We start from the raw sequence: 17,738 nt of genomic DNA, 5'->3' as shown, positions 1-17,738 counted from the left end.
TCATCCACCTTCCCCCCTCTCTCTCTCTCTTTCTTTCTCTGACAGATACACAACCACTACACTTTACTTACGCACACACGTTTAAATTTATGCATATACACATATATAAACACACATCCTTAAACTAGAGTGCACATCCATCCACACACTCACATACACTTGCATACACACATTTTCTCACTCTCTCCAACGAAAAAGCCAATAGTAAGTATCCAGTGTAAAAGGAGAATTCATCCCCAAACCAAGGAGAAAAGTTATTTTCTGTGTTTAGTGAGATTGAGATATAAAGAATGACTTCCATCATGAAGTGTTAAACTATAATGAAACAGTTAATGTGAAAATGTATCGTTGTCAACTGGAAGCATTGCACAAAAAATTGCAAAAAAAAAACAAAAAACAAAAACAAAAAAAAAAACACCGATGATTGGTCAGTCGCTAAGGAGTGTTGCTCTTCTACGCTAACAATCTGTAACAAAATTTTTATTTATTTATTTATTTATTTTTGCTTTGGTCAGTAAGTGTTATTTCCTATTTGCTTCAGTCTAGAAATCAAAGGAAATTACTACTCTTCCCTTCAAACTTTGCCTTTGGGACCTGGACATCAATGTTTTGAAACTGACCTCTTTTTCCATTACATTTCAGACAGATTCAGTGCTGAATTGCTGAAGCAGAAATATCATTATAGCGAATATTCTGCTCAATATCACATATTTCCTTGTCAGTTGCTTGACCTTAAGCATTTGAGCTTGTCCCTTAATGGTTGACAATATGCGCGTCTCTGATCATGAGCTGGAGTTGTGGGGAGGGGGGAACACCATATCCAAGTACTGAGAGGGATTCTTTAGGGTTTGAATAAATGTAAGAAAAGCAAAGTTTGAAGGAAATATTAGCCATTTTTCATATTCTCTAGGGGTAAGCAAATAAGAAATGACAGTTGCTATCCAAGGACAAAGATCCTGTTACACATATTGTCTAAGTCACTTAGCAAAAGATTATAGCAATAAATAAGTTTTGCCTCATCCTTCTAACCCTCTAGACCTTACACCATCTGACAATCATCTTTTCAGATCATTGAAACATTGTTTAGAGGTTAAAAGTGATGTTTCAAAAATGGAAGAATTTTATACCTAGAGGTATAATATGAAGGGAAATGTCTTGATTAAATATATAAACTCAGGTCCAAAAAAGCATTTATTTGTTTCTCATCATGAAATCAACAGGACTTTCTTTCCAATCAAATACAATCTGCTACTAAAGCTGAAATGCACCATAAATATTTTTTACATTTCCAGAAATACACCCCTCCCTACACACACACAACATTGCATACATGTATATCGTTCAATTCGTGTTCGTTCCACATCACTATCGTTATTAACAGAATATGACTATTAACAAAAAACAAATAGCTTAAGAATACCACAGCGCAAGGTCTAAGGGAAGTAACTCCGGATAGAAAATATAGCAAAATGTATTAAATCGTGAACGCACGCACATACACAAATAAACACGTACGTACTTACATACATACATACATACATACACATGCATACACACACACATGCACGCACGCACGCGCGTGTGCACACACACACACACACACACACACACACACACACACACACACACACACACACACACACACACACACACACACACACACACACACATAATTAGCAAATATCTATATTAGTTTTAATATCTCATCTCTACATATTATCAATATCATAGTTTTGATATGTTTGTGTCAATATTGCAGAATTTAGTACTACTATATATCTCCGTCTATGTATTTTTGTCAATATGAATGTTTATATATTGGTATTAATTCTACAAAGTCTCTATGCGGTACGTCAATATAACAATATCTATCGTTTTGTATCAATACCAAACTATTTATACATCAATATCAATATTACAGTGTCAATATGTCAAAAACCTAAACTGCACTGTCAATTCCTTCATGTCACTTTGACAATGTCTTTATGTGATGTTGAGTGTTCCTATGTTAATATCAATCTGTCAATTCATAGTATTAATGCTTTGAGTGCTTTAAAATGAGTTAGTCTGTTTGCTATGTGAAAGCGTGTGACGAAGTGGTTAGGGTATTTGGTTTGCGATCGTAAGGTTCATACTCAGCAGCCATAATATCCATGAGCAAGACAATTTATTTCATGTTGCTCCAGTCCATTCATCTGGCAAAAATTAGTTGGACTTGTATTTCAAAGAGCCAGCTTTATCTCATTCTGTCTCTCACTGAATATCCCTGAGAGCTACATTAAGAGTATGCGTGTCTGTAGACAGCCCTGCTACTTTCACAAGCAGGCTGTTCCGTTGACCGGATGAACTGAAATCTTCGTTGTCGTAACTGATAGAGTGTCAGTCTATTTGCTATTGACGATATCACATTGTTTATATACTAGTGGTGGAGGCGCAATGGCCTAGTGGTTAGGGCAGCGGACTCGCGGTCGTAGAATCACGGTTTCGATTCCCAGACCAGGCGTTGTGAGTGTTTATTGAGCGAAAACACCTAAAGCTCCACGAGGCTCCGGCAGGGGATGGTGGCGAACCCTGCTGTACTCTTTCACCACAACTTTGTCTCAGTCTTACTTCCTGTTTCTGTTGTACCTGTAATTCAAAGGGTCAGCCTTGTCACACTGTGTGTCACGATGAATATCCCCGAGAACTACGTGTCTGTGGAGTACTCAGCCACTTTCACGTTAATTTCACGAGCAGGCTGTTCCGTTGATCGGATCAACTGGAACCCTCGACGTCGTAAGCGACTAGTGACTGAAACCATATGATCTAGTACAAACTATTAGGTGGTCGGGTTGTCTGTAACTAAAGCATCTCTCACACCATGTTGGTCTTGTGAGGAGGGTTGCTAGAAACCTAGCATGACACAAGCTAAACTTGTTAATAGAACGGATGAACCGAGAAAAGTCAACGTTTATGTTATATGGGGCCATAAAAATACTGAGTTGGTGATTGAACACACAGTGATACCATTGGAAGTAAAGAGCCACTAGTTATAGTCAGAATATTTTCTTAGGGAATTGAAAAGTTTAAATTTACCTTGCCACCCACTATATTGTAATTAAAACAGTGATGTACGATGTTCATTGACAGACCTGAATGCAAGAAGCAAATAATCTCCCAACTTCTGGGCTGTTGGTGAAAGTAGAGGGCGAAGGGAAATAACTCTGACATGAATCAGAGTGGTACCCCGCAGACGGGGTTCAGTTCAGCCGTTGCTGAGTCTCTGGAAATTATTGTATCCAGACAGTTACTGTATCCAGTCTAGTCTTTAACCAAACTGATCCTGATTGTCAGGTACATGTCGTGAATTTGCGCCCGACACGAACATCTTGCAACCACAAATAGAGAACACAAAAATAGCACTTCCATATATACAATGTTTCTAGTGCAGATAATTCCCCTTCTGAGACCATCAGGCACGATCCAGAGCCTCGTTTTCAATCCAGAACCTCGTTTTCAATCCAGAGCCTCATTTTCATTCCAGATCCTCGTTTTCATTTCAGAGCCTCGTTTTCATTCCAGAGCCTCGTTTTGAATACAAAGCCTCGTTTTCATTGCAGAGCCTCGTTTTAAATACAGAGCCTCGTTTTAAATACAGAGCCTCGTTTTCAATCAAGAGCCTCGTTTTCATTCCAGAGCCTCGCTTTCGTTTCAGAGCCTCGTTTTCGATCCAGAGCCTCGTTTTCGTTCCAGAGCCTCGTTTTCGAACCGGAGCCTCGTTTTCAATCCGGAGCCTCGTTTTCGTTTCAGAGCCTCGTTTTCGTTTCAGAGCCTCGTTTTCGTTTCGGAGCCTCGTTTTCGATCCAGAGCCTCGTTTTCGTTTTAGAGCCTCGTTTTCAATCCAGAGCGTCGTTTTCGTTCCAGAGCCTCGTTTTCGATCCAGAGCCTCGTTTTCGACCCAGAGCCTCGTTTTCGTTCCGGAGCCTCGTTTTCGATCCGGAGCCTCGTTTTCGATCCGGAGCCTCGTTTTCGATCCAGAGCCTCGTTTTCGATCCAGAGCCTCGTTTTCGTTTCAGAGCCTCGTTTTCGATCCGGAGCCTCGTTTTCGATCCAGAGCCTCGTTTTCGATCCAGAGCCTCGTTTTCGATCCAGAGCCTCGTCTTCGTTTCAGAGCCTCGTTTTCGTTTCAGAGCCTCGTTTTCGATCCAGAGCCTCGTTTTCGATCCAGAGCCTCGTTTTCGTTTCAGAGCCTCGTTTTCGTTTCAGAGCCTCGTTTTCGATCCAGAGCCTCGTTTTCGATACAGAGCCTCGTTTTCGTTTCAGAGCCTCGTTTTCGATCCAGAGCCTCGTTTTCGTTTCAGAGCCTCGTTTTCGTTTCAGAGCCTCGTCTTCGATCCAGAGCCTCGTTTTCGATCCAGAGCCTCGTTTTCATTCCAGAGCCTCGTTTTCGATCCAGAGCCTCGTTTTCGATCCAGAGCCTCGTTTTCGTTCCAGAGCCTCGCTTTCGATCCGGAGCCTCGTTTTCAATCCGGAGCCTCGTTTTCGTTTTAGAGCCTCGTTTTCGATCCAGAGCCTCGTTTTCAATCCAGAGCCTCGTTTTCGATCCAGAGCCTCGTTTTCGTTTCAGAGCCTCGTTTTCGTTTCAGAGCCTCGTTTTCGATCCAGAGCCCCGTTTTCGATACAGAGCCTCGTTTTCGTTTCAGAGCCTCGTTTTCGATCCAGAGCCTCGTTTTCGTTTCAGAGCCTCGTCTTCGATCCAGAGCCTCGTTTTCGATCCAGAGCCTCGTTTTCATTCCAGAGCCTCGTTTTCGATCCAGAGCCTCGTTTTCGATCCAGAGCTTCGTTTTCGATCCAGAGCCTCGTTTTCGTTCCAGAGCCTCGCTTTCGATCCGGAGCCTCGTTTTCAATCCGGAGCCTCGTTTTCGTTTTAGAGCCTCGTTTTCGATCCAGAGCCTCGTTTTCAATCCACAGCCTCGTTTTCGATCCAGAGCCTCGTTTTCGTTCCAGAGCCTCGTTTTCGATCCGGAGCCTCGTTTTCGATACAAAGCCTCGTTTTCGTTTCAGAGCCTCGTTTTCGATCCAGAGCCTCGTTTTCGTTTCAGAGCCTCGTTTTCGATCCAGAGCCTCGTTTTCGTTTCAGAGCCTCGTTTTCGATCCAGAGCCTCGTTTTCGTTTCAGAGCCTCGTTTTCGATCGAGCCTCGTTTTCGATCCAGAGCCTCGTTTTCGTTTCAGAGCCTCGTTTTCGATCCAGAGCCTCGTTTTCGTCTCAGAGCCTCGTTTTCGATCCAGAGCCTCGTTTTCGATCCAGAGCCTCGTTTTCGTTTCAGTGCCTCGTTTTCGTTTCAGAGCCTCGTTTTCGATCCAGAGCCTCGTTTTCGATACAGAGCCTCGTTTTCGTTTCAGAGCCTCGTTTTCGATCCAGAGCCTCGTTTTCGTTTCAGAGCCTCGTTCTCGATCAAGAGCCTCGTTTTCGATCCAGAGCCTCGTTTTCGTTCCAGAGCCTCGCTTTCGATCCGGAGCCTCGTTTTCAATCCGGAGCCTCGTTTTCGTTTTAGAGCCTCGTTTTCGATCCAGAGCCTTGTTTTCAATCCAGAGCCTCGTTTTCGATCCAGAGCCTCGTTTTCGATCCGGAGCCTCGTTTTCGATACAGAGCCTCGTTTTCGTTTCAGAGCCTCGTTTTCGATCCAGAGCCTCGTTTTCGATCCAGAGCCTCGTTTTCGTTTCAGAGCCTCGTTCTCGATTAAGAGCCTCGTTTTCGATCCAGAGCCTCGTTTTCGTTCCGGAGCCTCGTTTTCGATCCGGAGCCTCGTTTTCGATCCGGAGCCTCGTTTTCGATCCGGAGCCTCGTTTTCGATCCGGAGCCTCGTTTTCGTTCCAGAGCCTCGTTTTCGTTTCAGAGCCTCGTTTTCGATCCAGAGCCTCGTTTTCGTTTCAGAGCCTCGTTTTCGATCCGGAGCCTCGTTTTCGATCCGGAGCCTCGTTTTCGTTTCATGGCCTCGTTTTCAATCCAGAGCCTCGTTTTCAATCCGGAGCCTCGTTTTCGATCCAGAGCCTCGTTTTCGTTTCAGAGCCTCGTTTTCGATCCAGAGCCTCGTTTTCGTTCCAGAGCCTCGTTTTCGATCCAGAGCCTCGTTTTCGATCCAGAGCCTCGTTTTCGATTCAGAGCCTCGTTTTCGATCCAGAGCCTCGTTTTCGATCCAGAGCCTCGCTTTCGATCCGGAGCCTCGTTTTCGATCCGGAGCCTCGTTTTCGATCCGGAGCCTCGTTTTCGTTTCAGAGCCTCGTTTTCGATCCAGAGCCTCGTTTTCGTTTCAGAGCCTCGTTTTCAATCCGGAGCCTCGTTTTCGATCCAGAGCCTCGTTTTCGATCCAGAGCCTCGTTTTCGATCCGGAGCCTCGTTTTCGTTTCAGAGCCTCGTTTTCGATCCAGAGCCTCGTTTTCGATCCGGAGCCTCGTTTTCGATCCGCAGCCTCGTTTTCGTTTCAGAGCCTCGTTTTCGATCCGGAGCCTCGTTTTCGAACCGGAGCCTCGTTTTCGATCCGGAGCCTCGTTTTCGATCCGCAGCCTCGTTTTCGATCCGGAGCCTCGTTTTCGTTCCAGGGCCTCGTTTTCGTTTCAGAGCCTCGTTTTCGATCCGGAGTTTCGTTTTCGTTTCAGAGCCTCGTTTTCGATCCGGAACGAAACGAAAACGAGGCTCTGGGTCGAAAACGAGGCTCTGAAACGAAAACGAGGCTCCGGATCGAAAACGAGGCTCCGGAACGAAAACGAGGCTCTGGATCGAAAACGAGGCTCTGAAACGAAAACGAGGCTCTGGATCGAAAACGAGGCTCTGGATCGAAAACGAGGCTACTGATCGAAAACGAGGCTCTGGATCGAAAACGAGGCTCTGAAACGAAAACGAGGCTCTGGATCGAAAACGAGGCTCTGGATCGAAAACGAGGCTCTGGATCGAAAACGAGGCTCTGAAACGAAAACGAGGCTCTGGATCGAAAGCGAGGCTCTGGATCGAAAACGAGGCTCTGAAACGAAAACGAGGCTCTGAAACGAAAACGAAGCTCTGAATCGAAAACGAGGCTCTGGAACGAACACGAGGCTCTGGATCGAAAACGAGGCTCTGAAACGAAAACGAGGCTATGGATCGAAAACGAGGCTCTGGATCGAAAACGAGGCTCCGGATCGAAAACGAGGCTCTGAAACGAAAACGAGGCTCTGAAACGAAAACGAGGCTCCGGATCGAAAACGAGGCTCAGGATCGAAAACGAGGCTCTGGATCGAAAACGAGGCTCCGGATTGAAAACGAGGCTCTGAAACTAAAACGAGGCTCTGGATCGAAAACGAGGCTCTGAAACGAAAACGAGGCTCCGGATCGAAAACGAGGCTCCGGATCGAAAACGAGGCTCCGGATCGAAAGCGAGGCTCTGGATCGAAAACGAGGCTCTGGATCGAAAACGAGGCTCTGAATCGAAAACGAGGCTCTGGATCGAAAACGAGGCTCTGAAACGAAAACGAGGCTCCGGATCGAAAACGAGACTCCGGATCGAAAACGAGGCTCCGGATCGAAAACGAGGCTCTGGTTCGAAAACGAGGCTCTGAAACGAAAACGAGGCTCTGGATCGAAAACGAGGCTCTGAAACGAAAACGAGGCTCTGAAACGAAAACGAGGCTCTGAAACGAAAACGAGGCTCTGAAACGAAAACGAGGCTCTGGATCGAAAACGAGGCTCTGGATCGAAAACGAGGCTCCGGATCGAAAACGAGGCTCCGGAACGAAAACGAGGCTCTGGATCGAAAGCGAGGCTCTGGATCGAAAGCGAGGCTCTGGATCGAAAACGAGGCTGTGAAACGAAAACGAGGCTCTGGATCGAAAACGAGGCTCTGGATCGAAAACGAGGCTCTGAAACGAAAACGAGGCTCTGGATCGAAAACGAGGCTCTGAAACGAAAACGAGGCTCTGGATCGAAAACGAGGCTTTGGATCGAAAACGAGGCTCCGGATCGAAAACGAGGCTCCGGAACGAAAACGAGGCTCTGGATCGAAAACGAGGCTCTGAAACGAAAACGAGGCTCTGGATCGAAAACGAGGCTCTGGATCGAAAACGAGGCTCTGGATCGAAAACGAGGCTCTGGATCGAAAACGAGGCTCTGGATCGAAAACGAGGCTCTGGATCGAAAACGAGGCTCTGAAACGAAAACGAGGCTCTGGATCGAAAGCGAGGCTCTGGATCGAAAACGAGGCTCTGAAACGAAAACGAGGCTCTGAAACGAAAACGAAGCTCTGAATCGAAAACGAGGCTCTGGAACGAACACGAGGCTCTGGATCGAAAACGAGACTCTGAAACGAAAACGAGGCTATGGATCGAAAACGAGGCTCTGGATCGAAAACGAGGCTCCGGATCGAAAACGAGGCTCTGAAACGAAAACGAGGCTCTGAAACGAAAACGAGGCTCCGGATCGAAAACGAGGCTCTGGATCGAAAACGAGGCTCTGGATCGAAAACGAGGCTCCGGATTGAAAACGAGGCTCTGAAACGAAAACGAGGCTCTGGATCGAAAACGAGGCTCTGAAACGAAAACGAGGCTCCGGATCGAAAACGAGGCTCCGGATCGAAAACGAGGCTCCGGATCGAAAGCGAGGCTCTGGATCGAAAACGAGGCTCTGAATCGAAAACGAGGCTCTGGATCGAAAACGAGGCTCTGGATCGAAAACGAGGCTCTGAAACGAAAACGAGGCTCCGGATCGAAAACGAGGCTCCGGATCGAAAACGAGGCTCCGGATCGAAAACGAGGCTCTGGTTCGAAAACGAGGCTCTGAAACGAAAACGAGGCTCTGGATCGAAAACGAGGCTCTGAAACGAAAACGAGGCTCTGAAACGAAAACGAGGCTCTGAAACGAAAACGAGGCTCTGGATCGAAAACGAGGCTCTGGATCGAAAACGAGGCTCCGGATCGAAAACGAGGCTCCGGAACGAAAACGAGGCTCTGGATCGAAAGCGAGGCTCTGGATCGAAAGCGAGGCTCTGGATCGAAAACGAGGCTGTGAAACGAAAACGAGGCTCTGGATCGAAAACGAGGCTCTGGATCGAAAACGAGGCTCTGAAACGAAAACGAGGCTCTGGATCGAAAACGAGGCTCTGGATTGAAAACGAGGCTCTGGATCGAAAACGAGGCTCTGGATCGAAAACGAGGCTCCGGATCGAAAACGAGGCTCCGGAACGAAAACGAGGCTCTGGATCGAAAACGAGGCTCTGAAACGAAAACGAGGCTCTGGATCGAAAACGAGGCTCTGGATCGAAAACGAGGCTCCTGATCGAAAACGAGGCTCTGGATCGAAAACGAGGCTCTGAAACGAAAACGAGGCTCTGGATCGAAAACGAGGCTCTGGATCGAAAACGAGGCTCTGGATCGAAAACGAGGCTCTGGATCGAAAACGAGGCTCTGAAACGAAAACGAGGCTCTGGATCGAAAGCGAGGCTCTGGATCGAAAACGAGGCTCTGAAACGAAAACGAGGCTCTGAAACGAAAACGAAGCTCTGAATCGAAAACGAGGCTCTGGAACGAACACGAGGCTCTGGATCGAAAACGAGGCTCTGAAACGAAAACGAGGCTATGGATCGAAAACGAGGCTCTGGATCGAAAACGAGGCTCCGGATCGAAAACGAGGCTCTGGATCGAAAACGAGGCTCTGAAACGAAAACGAGGCTCCGGATCGAAAACGAGGCTCTGGATCGAAAACGAGGCTCTGGATCGAAAACGTGGCTCCGGATTGAAAACGAGGCTCTGAAACGAAAACGAGGCTCTGGATCGAAAACGAGGCTCTGAAACGAAAACGAGGCTCCGGATCGAAAACGATGCTCCGGATCGAAAACGAGGCTCCGGATTGAAAACGAGGCTCTGAAACGAAAACGAGGCTCTGGATCGAAAACGAGGCTCTGAAACGAAAACGAGGCTCCGGATCGAAAACGATGCTCCGGATCGAAAACGAGGCTCCGGATCGAAAGCGAGGCTCTGGATCGAAAACGAGGCTCTGGATCGAAAACGAGGCTCTGAATCGAAAACGAGGCTCTGGATCGAAAACGAGGCTCTGAAACGAAAACGAGGCTCCGGATCGAAAACGAGGCTCCGGATCGAAAACGAGGCTCCGGATCGAAAACGAGGCTCTGGTTCGAAAACGAGGCTCTGAAACGAAAACGAGGCTCTGGATCGAAAACGAGGCTCTGAAACGAAAACGAGGCTCCGAAACGAAAACGAGGCTCTGGATCGAAAACGAGGCTCTGAAACGAAAACGAGGCTCCGGAACGAAAACGAGGCTCCGGATCGAAAACGAGGCTCCGGATCGAAAACGAGGCTCTGAAACGAAAACGAGGCTCTGGATCGAAAACGAGGCTCTGAAACGAAAACGAGGCTCCGGAACGAAAACGAGGCTCCGGATCGAAAACGAGGCTCCGGATCGAAAACGAGGCTCTGAAACGAAAACGAGGCTCCGGATCGAAAACGAGGCTCTGGATCGAAAACGATGCTCTGGATCGAAAACGAGGCTCCGGATTGAAAACGAGTCTCTGAAACGAAAACGAGGCTCTGGATCGAAAACGAGGCTCTGAAACGAAAACGAGACTCTGGATCGAAAACGAGGCTCTGAAACGAAAACGAGGCTCTGGATCGAAAACGAGGCTCTGAAACGAAAACGAGGCTCCGCAACGAAAACGAGGCTCCGGATCGAAAACGAGGCTCCGGATCGAAAACGAGGCTCCGGATCGAAAGCGAGGCTCTGGATCGAAAACGAGGCTCTGGATCGGAAACGAGGCTCTGGATCGAAAACGAGGCTCTGGATCGAAAACGAGGCTCCGGAACGAAAACGAGGCTCCGGATCGAAAACGAGGCTCCGGATCGAAAACGAGGCTCTGAAACGAAAACGAGGCTCTGAAACGAAAACGAGGCTCCGGAACGAAAACGAGGCTCCAGATCGAAAACGAGGCTCCGGATCGAAAACGAGGCTCCGGATCGAAAACGAGGCTCCGGGTCGAAAACGAGGCTCTGGATCGAAAACGAGGCTCCGGATCGAAAGCGAGGCTCTGGATCGAAAACGAGGCTCTGGATCGAAAACGAGGCTCTGGATCGAAAACGAGGCTCTGAAACGAAAACGAGGCTCTGGATCGAAAACGAGGCTCTGAAACGAAAACGAGGCTCCGGAACGAAAACGAGGCTCCGGATCGAAAACGAGGCTCCGGATCGAAAACGAGGCTGCGGATCGAAAACGAGGCTCCGGATCGAAAACGAGGCTCTGGATCGAAAACGAGGCTCTGAAACGAAAACGAGGCTCCGGATCGAAAACGAGGCTCCGGATCGAAAACGAGGCTCTGGATCGAAAACTAGGCTCCGGATCGAAAACGAGGCTGCGGATCGAAAACGAGGCTCCGGATCGAAAACGAGGCTCCGGATCGAAAACGAGGCTCCGGATCGAAAACGAGGCTCCGGATTGAAAACGAGGCTCTGAAACGAAAACGAGGCTCTGGATCGAAAACGAGGCTCTGAAACGAAAACGAGGCTCTGAAACGAAAACGAGGCTCTGGATCGAAAACGAGGCTCCGAAACGAAAACGAGGCTCCGGAACGAAAACGAGGCTCCGGATCGAAAACGAGGCTCCGGATCGAAAACGAGGCTCTGAAACGAAAACGAGGCTCTGGATCGAAAACGAGGCTCTGAAACGAAAACGAGGCTCCGGAACGAAAACGAGGCTCCGGATCGAAAACGAGGCTCTGAAACGAAAACGAGGCTCTGAAACGAAAACGAGGCTCTGGATCGAAAACGAGGCTCCGAAACGAAAACGAGGCTCCGGAACGAAAACGAGGCTCCGGATCGAAAACGAGGCTCCGGATCGAAAACGAGGCTCTGAAACGAAAACGAGGCTCTGGATCGAAAACGAGGCTCTGAAACGAAAACGAGGCTCCGGAACGAAAACGAGGCTCCGGATCGAAAACGAGGCTCCGGAACGAAAACGAGGCTCCGGATCGAAAACGAGGCTCCGGATCGAAAACGAGGCTCCGGATTGGAAACGAGGCTCTGAAACGAAAACGAGGCTCTGGATCGAAAACGAGGCTCCGGATCGAAAACGAGGCTCTGGCCCGAAAACGAGGCTCCGAAACGAAAACGAGGCTCCGGAACGAAAACGAGGCTCCGGGTCGAAAACGAGGCTCTGGATCGAAAACGAGGATCTGAAACGAAAACGAGGCTCCGGATCGAAAACGAGGCTCCGGATCGAAAACGAGGCTCCGGGTCGAAAACGAGGCTCTGGATCGAAAACGAGGCTCTGAAACGAAAACGAGGCTCCGGATCGAAAACGAGGCTCCGGATCGAAAACGAGGCTCTGGATCGAAAACGAGGCTCCGGATTGAAAACGAGGCTCTGAAACGAAAACGAGGCTCTGGATCGAAAACGAGGCTCTGAAACGAAAACGAGGCTCCGAAACGAAAACGAGGCTCCGGAACGAAAACGAGGCTCCGGATCGAAAACGAGGCTCCGGATCGAAAACGAGGCTCCGGATCGAAAGCGAGGCTCTGGATCGAAAACGAGGCTCTGGATCGAAAACGAGGCTCTGGATCGAAAGCGAGGCTCTGAAACGAAAACGAGGCTCTGGATCGAAAACGAGGCTCTGAAACGAAAACGAGGCTCCGGAACGAAAACGAGGCTCCGGATCGAAAACGAGGCTCCGGATCGAAAACGAGCCTGCGGATCGAAAACGAGGCTCCGGATCGAAAACGAGGCTCCGGATCGAAAACGAGGCTCTGGATCGAAAACGAGGCTCTGAAACGAAAACGAGGCTCCGGATCGAAAACGAGGCTCCGGATCGAAAACGAGGCTCTGGATCGAAAACGAGGCTCCGGATTGAAAACGAGGCTGCGGATCGAAAACGAGGCTCCGGATCGAAAGCGAGGCTCCGGATCGAAAACGAGGCTCCGGATCAAAAACGAGGCTCCGGATTGAAAACGAGGCTCTGAAACGAAAACGAGGCTCTGGATCGAAAACGAGGCTCTGAAACGAAAACGAGGCTCTGAAACGTAAACGAGGCTCTGGATCGAAAACGAGGCTCTGAAACGAAAACGAGGCTCCGGAACGAAAACGAGGCTCCGGATCGAAAACGAGGCTCCGGATCGAAAACGAGGCTCTGAAACGAAAACGAGGCTCTGGATCGAAAACGAGGCTCTGAAACGAAAACGAGGCTCCGGATCGAAAACGAGGCTGCGGATCGAAAAACGAGGCTCCGGATCGAAAACGAGGCTCTGGATCGAAAACGAGGCTCTGAAACGAAAACGAGGCTCCGGATCGAAAACGAGGCTCTGAAACGAAAACGAGGCTCTGGATCGAAAACGAGGCTCCGAAACGAAAACGAGGCTCTGAATCGAAAACGAGGCTCTGTAACGAAAACGAGGCTCCGAAACGAAAACGAGGCTCCGGAACGAAAACGAGGCTCCGGATCGAAAACGAGGCTCCGGATCGAAAACGAGGCTCTGGATCGAAAACGAGGCTCGGAAAGGAAAACGAGGCGCCGGATCGAAAACGAGGCTCTGGATCGAAAACGAGGCTCCGGATTGAAAACGAGGCTCCGGATCGAAAACGAGGCTCTGAAACGAAAACGAGGCTCCGGATCGAAAACGAGGCTCCGGATCGAAAACGAGGCTCTGGATCGAAAACGAGGCTCCGGATTGAAAACGAGGCTCTGAAACGAAAACGAGGCTCTGGATCGAAAACGAGGCTCCGGATCGACAACGAGGCTCCGGATCGAAAACGAGGCTCCGGATCGAAAACGAGGACCTGGACCGAAAACGAGGCTCCGAAACGAAAACGAGGCTCCGGGTCGAAAACGAGGCTCCGGATCGAAAGCGAGGCTCTGGATCGAAAACGAGGCCCTGGATCGAAAACGAGGCTCTGAAACGAAAACGAGGCTCTGGATCGAAAACGAGGCTCTGAAACGAAAACGAGGCTCCGGAACGAAAACGAGGCTCCGGGTCGAAAACGAGGCTCCGGATCGAAAACGAGGCTCCGGATCGAAAACGAGGCTCCGGGACGAAAACGAGGCTCTGGATCGAAAACGAGGCTCTGGATCGAAAACGAGGCTCCGGATTGAAAACGAGGCTCTGAAACGAAAACGAGGCTCTGAAACGAAAACGAGGCTCTGAAACGAAAACGAGGCTCCGGATCGAAAACGAGGCTCCGGATCGAAAACGAGGCTCCGGATCGAAAACGAGGCTCCGGAACGAAAACGAGGCTCTGGATCGAAAACGAGGCTCTGGATCGAAAACGAGGCTCCGGATCGAAAACGAGGCTCCGGATTGAAAACGAAGCTCTGAGACGAAAACGAGGCTCTGAAACGAAAACGAGGCTCTGAAACGAAAACGAGGCTCTGAAACGAAAACGAGGCTCCGAAATGAAAACGAGGCTCCGGAACGAAAACGAGGCTCCGGATCGAAAACGAGGCTCCGGATCGAAAGCGAGGCTCTGGATCGAAAACGAGGCTCTGGATCGAAAACGAGGCTCTGAAACGAAAACGAGGCTCTGGATCGAAAACGAGGCTCTGAAACGAAAACGAGGCTCTGGATCGAAAACGAGGCTCTGGATCGAAAACGAGGCTCTGAAACGAAAACGAGGCTCTGAAACGAAAACGCGGCTCCGGAACGAAAACGAGGCTCCGGATCGAAAACGAGGCTCCGGATCGAAAACGAGGCTCCGGATCGAAAACGAGGCTCTGGAACGAAAACGAGGCTCTGAAACGAAAACGAGGCTCTGGATCGAAAACGAGGCTCCGGATCGAAAACGAGGCTCTGGATCGAAAACGAGGCTCCGGATTGAAAACGAGGCTCTGAAACGAAAACGAGGCTCTGGATCGAAAACGAGGCTCTGAAACGAAAACGAGGCTCCGAAACGAAAACGAGGCTCCGGAACGAAAACGAGGCTCCGCATCGAAAACGAGCCTCCGGATCGAAAACGAGGCTCCGGATCGAAAGCGAGGCTCTGGATCGAAAACGAGGCTCTGGATCGAAAACGAGGCTCTGAAACGAAAACGAGGCTCTGGATCGAAAACGAGGCTCTGGATCGAAAACGAGGCTCTGAAACGAAAACGAGGCTCCGGATCGAAAACGAGGCTCCGAATCGAAAACAAGGCTCCGAAACGAAAACGAGGCTCTGGAACGAAAACGAGGCTCCGGATCGAAAACGAGGCTCCGGATCGAAAACGAGGCTCCGGAACGAAAACGAGTCTCCGGATCGAAAACGAGGCTCTGGATCGAAAACGAGGCTCTGAAACGAAAACGAGGCTCTGGATCGAAAACGAGGCTCTGGAACGAAAACGAGGCTCTGAAACGAAAACGAGGCTCCGGGACGAAAACGAGGCTCCGGATCGAAAACGAGGCTCCGGATCGAAAACGAGGCTCCGGATCGAAAGCGAGGCTCTGGATCGAAAACGAGGCTCTGGATCGAAAACGAGGCTCTGGATCGAAAACGAGGCTCTGAATCGAAAACGAGGCTCTGGATCGAAAACGAGGCTCTGAAACGAAAACGAGGCTCCGGAACGAAAACGAGGCTCCGGATCGAAAACGAGGCTCCGGATCGAAAACGAGGCTCCGGATCGAAAACGAGGCTCTGGTTCGAAAACGAGGCTCTGAAACGAAAACGAGGCTCTGGATCGAAAACGAGGCTCCGAAACGAAAACGAGGCTCCGGATCGAAAACGAGGCTCTGGTTCGAAAACGAGGCTCCGGATTGAAAACGAGGCTCTGAAACGAAAACGAGGCTCTGGATCGAAAACGAGGCTCCGAAACGAAAACGAGGCTCCGGAACGAAAACGAGGCTCCGGATCGAAAGCGAGGCTCTGGATCGAAAACGAGGCTCTGGATCGAAAACGAGGCTCTGAAACGAAAACGAGGCTCTGGATCGAAAACGAGGCACCGAAACGAAAACGAGGTTCTGAATCGAAAACGAGGCTCTGAAACGAAAACGAGGCTCCGAAAGGAAAACGAGGCTCCGGAACGAAAACGAGGCTCCGCATCGAAAACGAGGCTCCGGATCGAAAACGAGGCTCCGGATCGAAAACGAGGCTCTGGATCGAAAACGAGGCTCTGAAACGAAAACGTGGCTCTGGATCGAAAACGAGGCTCTGGATCGAAAACGAGGCTCCGGATTGAAAACGAGGCTCTGAAACGAAAACGAGGCTCCGGATTGAAAACGAGGCTCTGAAACGAAAACGAGGCTCTGGATCGAAAACGAGGCTCTGGATCGAAAACGAGGCTCTGGATCGAAAACGAGGCTCTGAAACGAAAACGAGGCTCCGGATCGAAAACGAGGCTCCGAAACGAAAACGAGGCTCTGGAACGAAAACGAGGCTCTGGATCGAAAACGAGGCTCCGGATCGAAAACGAGGCTCCGGATCGAAAACGAGGCTCCGGAACGAAAACGAGGCTCCGGATCGAAAACGAGGCTCTGGATCGAAAACGAGGCTCTGAAACGAAAACGAGGCTCTGGATCGAAAACGAGGCTCTGGAACGAAAACGAGGCTCTGGAACGAAAACGAGGCTCCGGATCGAAAACGAGGCTCCAGAACGAAAACGAGGCTCTGGATCGAAAGCGAGGCTCTGGATCGAAAGCGAGGCTCTGGATCGAAAACGAGGCTCTGAAACGAAAACGAGGCTCTGGATCGAAAACGAGGCTCTGAAACGAAAACGAGGCTCTGGATCGAAAACGAGGCTCTGAAACGAAAACGAGGCTCTGGATCGAAAACGAGGCTCCGGATTGAAAACGAGGCTCTGAAATGAAAACGAGGCTCTGGATCGAAAACGAGGCTCTGGATCGAAAACGAGGCTCCGGATCGAAAACGAGGCTCCGGATCGAAAACGAGGCTCTGGATCGAAAACGAGGCTCTGAAACGAAAACGAGGCTCTGGATCGAAAACGAGGCTCTGAAACGAAAACGAGGCTCTGAAACGAAAACGAGGCTCTGTATCGAAAACGAGGCTCTGGATCGAAAACGAGGTTCTGAAACGAAAACGAGGCTCTGGATCGAAAACGAGGCTCCGGATCGAAAACGAGGCTCCGGAACGAAAACGAGGCTCCGGAACGAAAACGAGGCTCCGGATCGAAAACGAGGCTCCGGGTCGAAAACGAGGCTCTGGATCGAAAACGAGGCTCTGAAACGAAAACGAGGCTCCGGATCGAAAACGAGGCTCCGGATCGAAAACGAGGCTCTGGTTCGAAAACGAGGCTCCGGATTGAAAACGAGGCTCTGAAACGAAAACGAGGCTCTGGATCGAAAACGAGGCTCCGAAACGAAAACGAGGCTCCGGAACGAAAACGAGGCTCCGGATCGAAAACGAGGCTCCGGATCGAAAACGAGGCTCCGGATCGAAAGCGAGGCTCTGGATCGAAAACGAGGCTCTGGATCGAAAACGAGGCTCTGGATCGAAAACGAGGCTCTGGATCGAAAACGAGGCTCTGAAACGAAAACGAGGCTCTGGAACGAAAACGAAGCTCCGGATCGAAAACGAGGCTCCGGATCGAAAACGAGGCTCTGAAACGAAAACGAGGCTCTGGATCGAAAACGAGGCTCCGGATCGAAAACGAGGCTCCGGATCGAAAATGAGGCTGCGGATCGAAAACGAGGCTCCGGATCGAAAACGAGGCTCTGGATCGAAAACGAGGCTCTGAAACGAAAACGAGGCTCCGGATCGAAAACGAGGCTCCGGATCGAAAATGAGGCTGCGGATCGAAAACGAGGCTCCG

The sequence above is a fragment of the Octopus bimaculoides genome, chromosome 11 (assembly GCF_046866305.1).
Source record: "Octopus bimaculoides isolate indiv1 chromosome 11, ASM4686630v1, whole genome shotgun sequence".
NCBI classification, from domain to species: Eukaryota; Metazoa; Mollusca; class Cephalopoda; order Octopoda; family Octopodidae; genus Octopus; species Octopus bimaculoides.
The sequence above is the reverse complement of the archived record's forward strand: the minus strand, read 5'-3'. Positions refer to the sequence as shown.